The sequence below is a fragment of the Dama dama genome, chromosome 23 (genome assembly GCF_033118175.1).
Source record: "Dama dama isolate Ldn47 chromosome 23, ASM3311817v1, whole genome shotgun sequence".
NCBI lineage: Eukaryota > Metazoa > Chordata > Mammalia > Artiodactyla > Cervidae > Dama > Dama dama.
In genome coordinates this window covers 32,388,853-32,404,194 of record NC_083703.1, presented here as the reverse complement: position 1 = coordinate 32,404,194, position 15,342 = coordinate 32,388,853, and positions in this window count along the sequence as shown.

The window sequence follows — 15,342 nt, the reverse complement described above, 5'->3', positions numbered from 1 at the left end:
TGTTGGTCTGCTTTCCACCCGTGGGTACAAAATTGGGAGCCTCTTCAGTTTCCTCTAAAATAGTTTCGAAAAGTTCAAAGACGAAGTGCCTTCATGTCCATCACTTTTATGGCTCCAATAAAGCTCCACAGAAAAAGAAGCTTGAAGACAAACTTCTAGAATTTTCTTTGAAACATTTTTTGGGGGGAGGCAGATGATCATTTCCCTTAAAACTATATAACTACCAAAAAAAAAACTATATAACTATAAAAATATTATGGAATTTGAGCTTCATACAGATTAAACATGCTTTTCTCATATCACAGATTATGAAAAATTGTTCTGAAACCGTACTGTAATGTATTCATCTGTTATCTCTAGATAGAGATTTAAGAGATTAGACATATTTATGTTTACATATATTTTATACATACATATATATATATATGTAATTTTGATTTCCTCAGAGTCTAAGGCACCATCTCTAACTAAAGAAAGAGGGAGGTGAGGATGTAGGAGGGACAGAGGATGTTACCTACCATATAGAGGAAAACACCTAGTGCAGAAAAATAATTCAAATTGTTGGACAAAGACATGAAGCTAGGTGGTCAGTATGGATGCACTTGGTCCAAAAAGCAAGACAAAAGCAGCCCAGATATAAAAAACCCAGACCTTATTTGAAAGAGAGCTAAATGATACCATCAGAGTTTAGTTATGGGCTGAGTGAGACCTTAAGAGAACAAGCAGGTTTTGCCCTGTATCCTAAGATGTTGCTCATTTTCATCAGAGAGAAGGAAGTCCTGCCAGTGTTAGAAAATCTGCCAGTTGCTTTGGCATCATGGCAGTTTACTCAGCTTATTTGGAGGAGGTCATCAAGTTCCCAAGGGATAGACTTTTTTTCAGAAGATATTTTGGTGATGGGTCTAATTATAGTAACTTTGTTTAATAGCATACTTTTCTTTGAAAGAATTGAAGAATTAAAATAATTTTGAGTTCATCTTTATGATAACCTATGAAGTTGGGAAAGAGATCCTGAGTATCTCATAGCTGTAGTCTCTTTGTGTATTTGGGAAGGATTTAAGAACTCCTTCCGACCTATCTCAAAACTGACTAATGAATTGACCAATCTTTCAAAATATCTGGAGAAGCTTTAGCACTGCCATGTCACATTCATTTAGCCAGCAAAGTGATTTTTTTTTTCAGAATCTTGAATATTTAACTTTGACTATGTTTGATAAACTCAGAGTTTAAAATATACCCCATCAAACTTTGATCTCTGTGCGTGTTGAAAAAGATCAGTATGATTTGTCGGAGTTAGAAATGAAAATCAGGGGGCTTCCCTGGTGGCTCAGTAGTAAAGAACCTGCCTTCCAGTGCAGGAGACACAGGTTTGATCCCTGTCTGGGGGGACCCCATATGCCATGGAGCAGCTGAACCCGTGTACGGCAGCTACTGAGCCCGTGCTCTAGAGCCTGGCTCCCTAACTGCTGAGCTCACATGCCTCAATACTGAAGCCCACACCTCCTAGAGTCCATCCTACAAAACAAGAGAAGCCACTGCAACGAGAAGCTCATGCACCTTGACAAAGAGTAGCCCCTGCTCATCATAGCTGGAGAAAGCCTGCCACAGCAACAAAGACCCAACATAGCCAAAAATAAATGAATAAATAAATATTAAAAATTTGCTGCATGTCTCAGGAAACTCAAACAGGGCCTCTGTATCACCCTAGAGGGGTGGGATGGGGAGGGAGATGGAAGGGAAGTTCAAAAAGGAGGGGTTATATGTATACCAATGGCTGATTCATGTTGAGGTTTGACAGAAAACAAAATTCTGTAAAGCAATTATTATTCCATTAAAAAATAAATTTAAAAAATAAATGAAAATCAAAAACATGATGCTGGGGGGGGGGGGAACCCAATACAAAAAAATCAAACTTATATTCTCCTAATTACAAAGAAAGGCAAAATATTAGAAAAAAATAAACATAAATCAGAGTAACCCTAAATGAAGCCATGTGACAAATGAAAGGACATATAAGATGGCATAATGATAAAACTAAGCAGGTAAAAGGATTAAGAAAATTCATTAGAATGATACAAAATAAGTAAAGAAAGAACATTCTGAGTTAACTGTAGCAGAATAAAGGGATTGGCAGCCCTCTCTGTAATTCTGCTGCAATAGTTTCCAAAAGATTGAGTAAGACTTTGTATTTCTAATTAGCCAAGTACGAGAAGTATACCCTCTAATGGGACTCATATGGCTGTGTGGAGTAACTACAAAAATATGATGAGATTTGAGCTTAATATAGATTAAATATGCTTTTTGTATCATAAGTCATGAAAAACTTCTGGAACAATATTGTAATTTATTCATCTGTCATCTCTAGGACTCTAGGAGGTTACACACGTGTGCACAGAATATAAGGCAGTCGTATTTGCATGTCTAATCAGCGTTTTTCTTTTGCTGACTTTGGGTTGGTTTTCATAGTCCTTGATTAGTGAACTCTAAACAATGTTAATGATAACCAGGCATGATTTTGATGCTGTTCCTAGAATCAGAGTCTGGCCCAGATGGGAACGTTAGTGGTAATCATAATGATAGCTTACGTATATTGAGTGCTTACTATTTGCCATGTGTTAACTTATTTAATCCTCACAACCACCCTGTTAGATGTATGAAGAAACCAAGGCACAGAACAACTTGAGTAACTTGCTCAAGCTCACACAGCCAGGAAGTGGCAGACTTGGGATTTGAACCTAGGACTTCTGGCCACAGCCCCCGCCTCCAATCGTCACTGTACTGCAGTACTTTACATGCCATGGTGCTTTTTGTGCTGGTGACATCCCCGAGTCTCTGGAATTCTTGTCATGGTGTCTCATCTATCTCTATGGATTTCCCCTCACCCCCCCTCCCATGCGTCCACAAGACCCCTTCTGATTCAGAGAATAGGGTGCCCTAAATGAATCATCAGGACATCAGTGGGCATTTTCGGGGTTTTCTGTGGAGATCTCATTTCTTAATTCTGACTCAGTTCACCAGAATGAAGTGATGATTATAACATATCATCCCTGTGTGCAATGAGATGAATGAAAATCTACCCACATTTGCTAGTGGAAAAGGGAGATGCTGACCACATTTTTGGAACACATCACCTGTATAAGTAAAAACAGCTTTTCCCCATACTTAGTCTATTAGTTTACATTTTAGGGAGATTTATTAATGTTTGGAATATTGTATAGTCCAAGAATAATGAGAGACGTGTGAAATGAGAGATTTAGTGAACTACCCGATGACCAAAACTTTTTTTTAACATTTTTATTGGAGTATAATTGCTTTACAACATTGTGTAAGGTTTCTGCTATACAACAAAAAGAATCAGCTCTATGTATACACATATCCCCTCCCTCTTGAGCCTCCCCGCACCCCGTCCATCCCCTCCAGGCCATCACAGAGCGCGGAACTGAGCTCCCTGTCTTGCACCGAACTGAGCTTCTTGCGCCGAACTGAGCTCCCTGTCTTATGCAGCAGCTTCCCGTTAGTGCACTAGCGGAGAGCTACTTCCTCAGCTCATCCCACCCTCTCCTTCCCCCTCTGCTCACAGGTCCATTCTCTATGTCTGCCTATGACCGAGATTCCCAAGGCCAAATTCAAGCTATGTTACTGATAACACATATGACCTTACCACCCAGTTTTAAACATTTCTTGCCCAATACTAATCTCACTGCTGTTGCAGCTCAGATTTTTCCAAGAAATGCACACTTGCACCACTCTCTGTTAAAACAGCATGGTTAAAGTGTTTCCTGTGGGGACAGGGGTGAGAGCAATAGACATCACAGCCCCATTGTGGATAGAAGGGGAAAAAGATGTATGAAAACATGAGAGCCTGATGAAATCCCAACTCAGCAGTGGCACCATGACCTAATATACTGAAATATTCTGAAGAGAACCAGTGACTCCATTCAGTCAGTGTACTTAGAGTCCTCCTGGGGGCCAGGCTCTCTGCTGGGCTCTAAGGACCCAGAAATGAATAAAGCATCTTCCTTGTACTCAGAGGGCATCCAATTCACTCTTCTCTTCTCTGTTAAATCCTTCTGTCTGAGTCTTGAATAATCGTTCTGTCACTGAGGTCTAGTTCAGTAGTTTCAGTAGTTCGGTTGATGTCCGCCTCAAGTCAGAGGGAAATAGCAGCCACTTTTTCTGTGAAATCCATGGAAATGTCGAGTTTGCTGTTTTGTTCCCCCTGATAAAATAGAGCATAATGACTAGTTGCTGGGTTACTACAGAAAACACAGGCCCCAAACGGCAACTGGGAAGAGTACTTAGCAATTAAGGAAATGACTAGTGGGTTCGAAACCCAACCCACCGCCCATGTGTTTCTTAGCAGAGTCCGGCATCTGAGTTACTTAGGCAACTGTTATCACTAAGGAAGCAGTTTTGGTGACTCATGCTCATGCAGAATCACTTCTTTGCAAGTCTGTGTATTCAGTGACCTTACCATTATCCTCATGTTTTCCCTTCTCTTAGCACTGGGGCATAAAAACCACATTTGGATGACTTTGGTTTATCCCTTAGAAGTGTTATCCTTCATTGGCTGGCTCATATTTTGAAATGTGATGGACACGAGGTGATATTGCAGGCAATAGTTCCTGCAGTATGTACCTATATTAAAGGTAGAACTAACAGCTTTCCTAAGCAGAAGTATTATATCTTGTTGTTTTTTATTGAAGTATAGTTGATTTATAATGTCGTGCCCATCTCTGCTGTATAGCCAGGTGACTCAGTTATACACGTATATACATTTTTTATATTCTTTTCTATTATGGTTTATGATAGAATATTGAAAATACTCCCTGTGCTATACAGTAGGACCTTGTTGTTTATCCATCCTGCATACACTAGTTTGCATCTACTAATCCCAAACTCCCACTCCATCCCTTTCCTTCCTCTCCCCCTTGGCAACCACAAGTGTGTTCTCTATGTCTGTGAGTCCGTTTCTGTTTTGTAGACAGGTTCACTTGTGCAATGTTTTAGATTCTATATGTAAGTGATATCACGTGGTATTTGTCTTTCTCTTTCTGACTGCCTCACTTAGCATGAGAATCTCTAGTTGGATCCATGTTGCTGCAAATGACCTTATTTCATTCTCTTTATGACTGAGTAGTATCTCATTGCTTCTAAGTACCACATCTTTATCCCTTCATCTGTCAATGGATATATAGATTGTTTCCATGTCTTGACTATTGTGAATAATGCTGCTATGAACATAGGGGTGCATGTATCTTTTTTAATTATAGTTTTGTCTAGGTATATGCCCAACAGTGGGATTGCTGGAACATATGGTAAACTGGTTTTCTGAGGACGCTCCATACTGTTTTCCATAGTGGCTGCACCAACTTACATTCTCACCAACAGTGTAGGAGGGTTCCCTTTTCTCCACACCTTCTCCAGCATTTGTTATTTGTAGATTTATATCTGGTAATAACAACATTTCTTGTCAGTTATTTTTTAGTTATGAGAAGGTACTATTTAAAATACTAGTCATACTTTTGATAAATAACCTATAATACCAAAGTACCATAACATACCACAACACAAAATGCCTTTGTTTTTCCCTAGAGAGATACAGAATGGAATTCCAGTTTCCCCTGAAAGCTTTCTAGAGATGATCATCACAAAAATAAAGGACCCCTAAGAAAACTCCTTTTGCCAGCTTCTCTCTTCAGATTTTTGATCTACATGTTTGATGTTCCAACCATATTTGTTTATGGACAATTGATATTTTTTTCTGTTAAAAATAGTAGAGATGGTGTAGGGAAAAAATGAGTTAATGAAAAGAGTTATAGGTTGATGTGTTTGGAGAATTGTATGGAAGAACTTACCATTGACAGAGAAAAACAAAACAAAACTGGGAGCCAGGTGTCTGCGGTGATTTTGGGTTAGGGCATAACAGCCTGGCTTGGTCTCCAGGTTTTTCTGGCAGCCTCAGTAGTGCCACATTGAAATGTGGTCAGCCTTGGGCTCACCTGAGTTGTTATTATGTCTTTTTTCTTAACTCCAGAAACCATGCCGTAAGTTCAGATTTAGACAGTATAACATTAGCTGTTTTCATTTTGCTTTCAATCTAGTCGTTTTCTGTTTTTAATTTTGTGGCTGGAAAAGCTTGAAAAAGGCTATGAGTCATGACAAGTGTTTCTTTTTCCTCCACATAGAAGCCTTAGCAGCTGAGTGCTTTTCTGTGGGGACCCTTTGAGGGACTATTTGGGAGAAATCCCTGTCCGGTGGTTCTCTCCAAGTGTGGTACCCAGACCAGCAGGAGCATCATCACCTGCAAATCTGTTAGAAATGCCACCTGTCAGTCCCCACTCCAGATCTGACAGAATCAGAAACTGAGGGGGGTTTGCTCAGCAATCTTTGTTTTAACAGGACTTCTAGGTGTTTCTGAGGAATGCTAAAGCCTGAGAAGCTCTGTGCTAGTGAATTGTTAGTATTTGGGGCCATAGAGAGAGTGAAATATATAGTGGTTGGAAGGTGGGAATATTTATGAGTCTTTGCTTAAGAGGAGATGAAGAATAGATAGGAAAGAATGCTTTAACTTTTGGAATTAAAATAAAGAGGCCTGGAACTTAATTAGCTGGACTGATAGCTTGCATGAACCGTTGCCTTCTCAGAGAACAGAGATCCTGATGACTTGGTTACTGGGAAATATATTGGCATGGTTCTAAAGTTCTAGAATAATCTTTCTAGTGAGAAAAGGCATGCCTTCCCATTTTAGGATAGAAATTCAACTCAGTTTTGTAAAACCCTATAAGATGCTTGTATTCCATTGATTTGGCCAGCTCAGTTACTTCTTGAGGCCCTAGGTTCTACATCTGAAAACCATATGCATTGTTACTTGCCATGAATTATCTCACTGAAATGGAGTGAGGGATTCAGTATCTGAAAGAGGATTTTGTGAGGCATTTTGGTGACTGAAAAATGCAAAGCCTAAAGATTAAGAGTGATTAATATGGATATTGATGCAAATATGGGTTGATATATCAACTACCCTTTCATATGTGCTCCCTTTAGTCTTGACTGTCATGTATTCATTTTTGGCGTTAAATAAATCACAGTTTTTGTTTTTATTTTTTTAAATATTTATTTATTTGTATTTATTTATTTATGTGGCTGTGCCGGGTCTTAGTTGTGACATGTGGGGGTCTTTGATCTTCATTGCAACACGTGAAATCTTTTTAGTTACATCATGCAGGGTCTTAGTTCCCTGACTTGGGATAGAATCTGGGCCCCCTGCATTGGGGATGTGGAGTCTTAGCCACTGCGCCACCAGGGAGGTCCCTAAATCATAGTTTTTAAAAGCTTTAATCTTCATTTCCTTATCAAAAACATAGTATTCATGATGCCTACTCATAGGATTGTTGTAAGAGGAAAATCAGATGAAAATATGAAAAGGCAGCTTTTAAAGCTCAAACATTACAAATTTTCTATGTTGTTGTTTTCATTGTAGTTATTTCATGTCTGAATTGAGAAAGCTTTGTGACTGTTGGCAGAATGATATCATCCAGGAGTTTGCAATAAGTGTGTATGTACATCAACAGATTTTATGGTTACAAACAATAGCTATGTTTACTTTTCTACTCACTCTCCTTCACTGGAATGTTTCCATTTTCTCATGCTGTGGGGGAGATCCACATATGTTTTATTAAAGAAAGCAAGCCTGGTGTGTTTTATTCTTTGAACTGAGAGGCCACATATCATTCATTCTTTTCAGGTCAAGCCACCTGGGTGAATTGCCAGTCCTCTACTTACTCGCAACAATGGATAAACCTCAGTTTCCTCATACATAAAATGGGATGCCAATAGTAGAGATTTGTATGACGCTGAAATGAGAAATGTATTTATAAAGCACATTGCAGAGTGCCTGGCACAGAGCAAGCACTCAATAATGTGAACTGCTGTTATGACTGTCATGATTAAACAGTAGCATGAAGAAGAGGAAAAAAGGTCGTGTCTGAAAGTCAAGGGCAGGAGAGGATAAAAAGACAAGGGAGGCAGCTTCAAAAATGGTCTGATCATTTTGCAAATGACAAGTCAAGCAATTGCCATGATTTTTCTGGTCACTTTGATGAAAATCAAACACTTGCTTGGTTGTTTCAAATGAGAAAAGTAACCATAGTTGTTTATAATGTCTGTGTTCATGGAACAATCAAAATCACAGCCTTACTTGAAAGTTAGGTGTCTTCCTGGCAAGGAGCTGTAGGAAGTGGGAGTCCTGATTTGTCTCTCTGTGTGTGAAGTGCTATCACTCTTTCCTCATCTTGGTAAATAGAGAAGTAAAGTTTGGGGGAAATAAGAAAGTTCTTACTTGGCAAGGACTGTTGATGAGCCAGTGCTTACACCTCTCCATTTGGCATGTGTTTATTTTTTAAATTATCACTATTTTTTGATGTGGACCATTTTAAAAGTTTTTATTGAATTTGTTGCAATATTGCTTATGTTTTGGGGTTTTTTGGCCTTGAGGCATGTAGTATCTTAGCTCCCTGACCAGAGATTGAAACTGCACCAGCTGCATTGGAAGGCGAAATTGTAACCACTGAAGTGGTTGGCACATGTTTAAAAGTCCCTGGCATGTGCTTAAAACTGGCCTTTTTTCTGGCGGATGCTTCTTTGTCTTCCAAAGCACCGTTGACCTGAAGAAGTGAATTTGTATTTGGTCATCCGCAGCCTCTAGGAGTCTTGTTTTGTTTTTTAAACTTTTTATTTTATATTGGAGTATAGCAGATTAACAATGTCATAATAGTTTCAGGGGGACAGCAAAGGGACTCAGCCATACTTATACATGTATCCATTTTCTCCCAAAGTCCCCTCCCATCCAGGCTGCCACATAATACTGAGCAGAGTTCCTTGACCTATACAGTAGATCCTTGTTGGTTATCCATTTTTAAATACAGCCGTGTGTACACAACGATCCCATACTCTCTACCTACCCCTTGCCCCTTCCTCCCTGCCCCCCACCCCGCTGCCCAACAACCACAAGTTCTTTCTCTAAGTCTGTGAGTCTGTTTCCACTAGGAAGCACACTCCTTGCTGCTTTTGCTGTGGTACCTTCTTTCCAGCAGGTGGTCCTTGAACAGGATCTAAGACAACTCGCTCTATCTTGCATGGCTCAGATCTATTCCAAGGGAAATACTTTACCTTCCAAAACTCAGAGGGTAATGAGGAGACAGTTTGCAATCCCTGGGTGGCCCTTTGAAGCTCTTTGCCTTCCACTTGCAAGTAAGCAAACAGGCCTGTAGACCTTCGGGTCAGATCCACACAGCATGCTGGCAACTTTCTCCAAAAACCTTCATCTTCAAAAATCTCCTTGTACACTTACATATGTAAAATCGATAGCCAATGGAAATTGGCTGCTTGACTCAGGGAAATCAAACTCAGTCTCTGTAACAACTCAGAGGGGTGGGAAAGAGTGGGAGGTGGGAGGGAGGTGCAGGAGGGAGGGGACATATGTACATCCATGGCTAGTTCATGTTGATGTATGGCAGAAGTGAAAACAATATTGTAAAGCAATTATCCTTCAGTTAAAAAAAGTAACTCGAACTCTTTTTGCCTTTGACATGGGTACATGGTTTTAAGAGTTACATAACCTTCCTGGCATGCTTCCTTTGATAATGTTCCTTTGTATCGTGTTTCACTTTGGAATGTGGTGTCTAGTTTTCGGTATTTTAGTCAAAACTTGCCACTTTAACTCCTGTTCAAGGTAAAAGGGAATAGGATTGCTTAGGGAATGCTTTGACATTACAGACTGTCACCCCCAAGTTGCTGGGCCTGCAGAGGAGAAGGTGGTTTATAGATGTGAGTGTTGTACTTGGGAGCTTCATGAATACCCACCCTAGTCACAAAATAAAGCTGTAAATGTGCCTCAGTGGTTTTTCCTCATAGACAGTTGTTTGATTTTTTCTTTTCTTTAAGTAGTTGGCATGTCACTCAGGACTGATACATATTATTGCTTTGGAAGATAAGCATTTATCTAAAATGTGTTTTAAAAAAAATAGTGTTTCCAAGGACTTCCCTGGTGGCACAATGGATAAGAATCTGCCTGCCAATGCAGGGAACATGGGTTTAACCCCAGGTAGTCCAGAAAGATTCTACACGCTGCAGAGCAGTTAAGCCTATGCTCTGCAACTACCAGGCCTGCTCTCTAGAGCCCACGAGCTGCAACTCCTGAAGCCCCACAGCTGGAGCCTGTGCACCGCAACGAAGAGTAGCCCCCAGCTCCCAGGACTAGAGAAAGCCCTCCCACAGCAACAGACTGAGTGCAACCAAAAATAAATTGAAAATATAGTGTTCCCATGAAGTTAAAAAATGGTTAACTTCTATCAATTGGAGGATGATCCTAGACTCCCATGTGTACGTAAATAAACTTGTCTCAAAACAAATTGTTACTGTTGTTCAGTCTCTAAGTTGTGTCTGACTGTTTGCGACCCCATGGGCTGCAGCATGCCAGGCCTCCCTGTCCTCCACCATCTACTGGAGCATGCTGAAATTCAAGTCCGTTGAGTTGGTGATGCCATCCAACCATCTCATCCTCTGTCACCCCCTTTTCTCCCTTTCCTCAATCTTTCTCAGCATCAGGGTCTTTTCCAGTGAGTCAGTTCTTTGCATCAGGTGGCCAAAGTATTGGAGTTTCAGCTTCAGCATCAGTCCTTCCAATGAATATTCAAACTGATTTCCTTTAGTTTGACCTCCTGGCAGTCCAAAGGACTCTCAAGAGTCTTTTCCAGCACCACAGTTCAAAAGCATCAATTTTTCGGTGCTCAGTCTTCTTTATGGTCCAACTTTCACATCCATACATGACTACTGGAAAAACCATAGGTTTGACTGTACAGACCTTTGTTGGCAAATTAAACAAAATATATTCTGTATAGTGTTTAAATTGGTTTTCTTTTTCTTAGCATTTCAGGCATAACTTTTTAAAATGTGAAAATGCCCATAAACATGTATGTACAGGTATATGTAACTCTGAGATCGTGCCAAAAATGTCCATGACTGCCTTGTGATAGTTTTGGAGATGGGTATCTAAGTAGAATATGAATATGGACTTGTCATTGGAATGCCATGGAAGCCTCCTGGGTTTGTTCATATAGATCCTAGATAACTGTTGTGAAAGTTTTACAGTCCTATTAAGACTTGCTGAGAATTTGAAAACTTGATATATTGGGTACATTTCTCTAATAATTCCTGATTCCAGTTTGGTTACTTTTTGAAATATGCTTGATTGGCAGGATAGATTTAAGGTAATCAAGTCCTGAGATAATGAAATACCTATCTATGCATCCGTCCATCCAAGGGAGCTCCTGAAATATTAGAATTTAGTACAAAGTTTCCCTTCATTAAAAATAAATAACAACAATAATAAAAACCTTGGTATTAATTTGAGTTGAAAAATAAGAGCCAAGTCTGTATTTTGGTTTCTAATTAGGAAAAATAAGAGGAAGATTTTGTCTTGAAATACTTTCTATTTTATTACTCTTTATTTAGTTAGTTATTGAAGTATAATTGCTTTACAAAGTTGTGTTAGTTTCAGCTGTACAACGAAGTGAATCAGCTGTGTGTATACATATATCCCCTTCTTCTTGCTCCTCCCTCCCTGCAACATCCCAGCCCTCTAGGTCGGCACAGAGCAATGAGCTGAGCTCCCTGTGCGGCCCAGCAGCTTCCCACGAGCTAGCTACTTCACATACGGTAAGCATATATACGTCACTCCCAATTACATCTTTATTATAAGTATATGGGGACGATATTAGTGAGGTCAGAGCCTTACACCTTAGTGATGTTTTCTTTCCTCTCCTCTCATTTTGTCTTTCCTCCCTTCCATGGTCCTCCTTTCTTTATTTTCTGATAGTGGGTGATGTGCTCAAAAAGATGAAAATACCTGGAAAGAGTCTCTGGACCAGTGAACTCTGAGCCAACAACGTGAGGATGTGGGGAAACAGCCAAAAAAGAAAAAAGAGAAAGAGACATGGATTCTTCTAAATTTTGTGCAATGCTGTCATTTAAACAGAATTTAGCATTTAAGCTACAGCATGTGCATCAAGGTTGGTGAGAAGATGGTGTACCAGTAGGCTTGAAAAGAAGGGAAATATATAGTAAGTGTTTCGTTAGAAAAAGCAAGGTTTAAACAGGTTTTATTAAATTGGAAGCATCAAAATGGATTTATGACTTTAAAAAGCCCCCCTCAAAAGCTGGAAGAGTGGAAAGAGCCCCTGGTATCACACTGACTAAAGCTAGAAGGGATAAGGGAAAATTGCAAGCATCCTGTGGCCTGGATTTCCATCTCTTCTGCTCTTCTTATGGAAAGGAACTCAGAATGACTGGTACCAGATCTTGGGAAAATATTGAAAGGAGCTTAGAATTGGAAAGCATGGCTAAGAAATGTTTGCAAAAGAAGAGGAATTGTGAAGCTTTCTGTCAGATGTGAGAATGTATTATAAAGCTTGAGTAATTAAAAGTGTGGTTCACCAGCTGACTTTTCCAAGAAGCAATACCCTGTCCTCCCTCATACCCATTCTTCCAGCTTCCCTTCCTCCGCCTCTCCTAGCCACACCTCCCATCACAGTAAATTAGGATATATTATGTAGAACTGGAAGTATTATAAACCAATGTGAAAGGGGCAACTAGAGTTTTAGATAAAAGTTAGTTTTAAAAGTCTCACTTTGCTACTGTATCAAAATAAATTTAAAAACTGAAACATAAGGAACAGAAGAACATGGAGGTGAATTTAGCTTATTTTTTCTAAGGAAAGGACTCCCTAAGCCTAAAAAGACATAGATAGGGTAAGTCACAAAGGAAAAATATGTGTATTAGGCTGTAGAAGATTAAGTACTTTTGTTTCATATAATATTATAAACCATATTTGATGGAAAAAGTGGAACTGGAAAGTGTTTTTATGGTACATGTGGTTGATAGTTTTAAAATTAACAACAAAAATAACATTGTGATAAATCAGTAAGAAATGCCTATGAACCCAGTAGAGAAAGGACAAATATCACACATCATTGACAAAAGAAAAAACTACAGATGACTAAGAAACATATAGTTAATCCTAAACGTATAAAAATTTAGGTTTTTGTGTTAATCACAAAAAGGGGAAATAAAAATGACATAGTCATTTTTGATGTATAAGAATGACAAAGGTAAAAAAAAAAAAAAGAATGACAAAGGTTACAACTAGCGACACTTCATAAGGATATAGCAGGGGGCTATTCCAGCCACTGCTGATGGGAATTTGGTCTCTGCAGTCTTTCTGGAGATGACTTTTAATCAGTTGCCTCAAAGACTTAGGTCATAAGCTTTTATGACCCAGATAACCATGATGGTATGATCACTCACCTAGAGCCAGACATCCTGGAATGCAAAGTCAAGTGGGCCTTAGGAAGCATCGCTACGAACAAAGTTAGTGGAGGTGATGGAATTCCAGCTGAGCTATTTCAAATCCTAAAAGATGATGCCATTAAAGGGTTGCACTTGATATGCCAGCAAATTTGGAAAACTTAGCAGTGGCCACAGGACTGGAAAAGGTCAGTTTTCATTCCAAACCCAAAGAAAGGCAATGCCAAAGAATGTTCAAACTACCGCACAATTGCACTCATCTCACATGCTGGCAAAGTAATGCTCAAAATTCTCCAAGCCAGGCTTCAACAGTAGGTGAACCAAGAACTTTCAGATTTTTGAGCTGGATTTAGAAAAGGCAGAGGAACCAGAGATCAAATGGCCAACATCTGTTGGATTATCGAAAAAGCAGGAGAGTTCCAGAAAAACATCTACTTCTGCTTTTTTGACTATGCCAAAGCCTTTGACTGTGTGGATCACAACAAAATGTGGAAAATTCTTCAAGAGATGGGAATACCAGACCACCATACCTGCCTCGTTTGTATGCAGGTCAAGAAGCAACAATTAAAATCGGACATGGAACAATGGACTGGTTCCAAATGCTTATTTAGATTATATGCAGAGTACATCATGCGAAATGCCTGGCTGGATGAAGCACAAGCTGGAATCAAGATTGCTGGGAGAAATATCACTAACCTCAGGTATGCAGATGACACCATCTTTATGGAAGAAAATGAAAAGGAACTAAAGAGCCTCTTGATGAAAGTGAGAATGAAAAAGCTGGCTTAAAACTCAACATTCAAAAAACTAAGATCATGGCATCTGGTCCCATCACTTCATGGCAAATAGATGGGGAAACAATGAAAACAGTGACAGACTTTATTTTCTTGGACTCCAAAATCACTGCAGGTGGTGACTGCAGCCATGAAATTAAAAGACGCTTGCTCCTTGGAAGAAAGCTATGACCAACCTAGAAAGCATATTAAAGAGCGGAGACATCACTTTGCCAACAAAGGTCTGTCTAGTCAAAGCTATGGTTTTTCTAGTAGTTATGTCTGGGTGTGAGAATTGGACCATAAAGAAGGCTGAGCGCTGAAAAATTGATGCTTTTGAACTGTGGTGCTGGAACAGACTCTTGAGAGTCCCTTGGACTGCAAGGAGATCAAACTAAAGGAAATCAGTTTGAATATTCATTTTAAGGACTGATGCTGAAGCTGAAACTCCAATACTTTGGCCGCCTGATGCGAAGAACTGACTCACTGGAAAAGACCCTGATGCTGCGAAAGATTGAAGGCAGGAGGAGAAGGGGGCAACAGAGGATGAGATGGTTGGATGGCATCACCAATTCGATGTACATGAGTTTGAGCAAGCTCCTGGAGTTGGTGATGGACAGGGAAGCCTGGTGTCCATGGGGTTGCAAAGAGTCATATACAACTGAGTGACTGAACTGAATTGATCCCACTTTTGGATTTGATCTGGTAAACTTATAGGAATGTTTGAATATTAATATGTAAGAATTGGCATTTTAATATTCAGATATTACACTCACTCTTGATGTGGAAAACTAAAACCTCTTAAATGTTCGATACTGGAGAATAGAAAAAATGATTGTTTATGTACTACAGAAATAAGGCAGGCAAGATAAGAAATAAGGCACAAAAGTAAAGTGTTCAAAGTGGTTGTGTTTTAGATATAAGGATAGGATCAAGATTTTATAGAAGGGTATATCTTTTTCCTTTTTTTCCCTTTGTAATTTGTTTTACTCCTCCAAATTAGCATGTATTATTTCTAAAATTCAGAAAAAATAAAGATCACACTTAAATATATACCTCTTTGATATATATATATAATGAAGTACAGAACTGGTAATAGTAAAATGTTAGGTGAAAAAAATTAGGGTATAAAGTATGTATACAATAAGTTTATGATCTTATAAAATATAATTAGCACAAAGACTAGCAGAAGAAACATCATAGT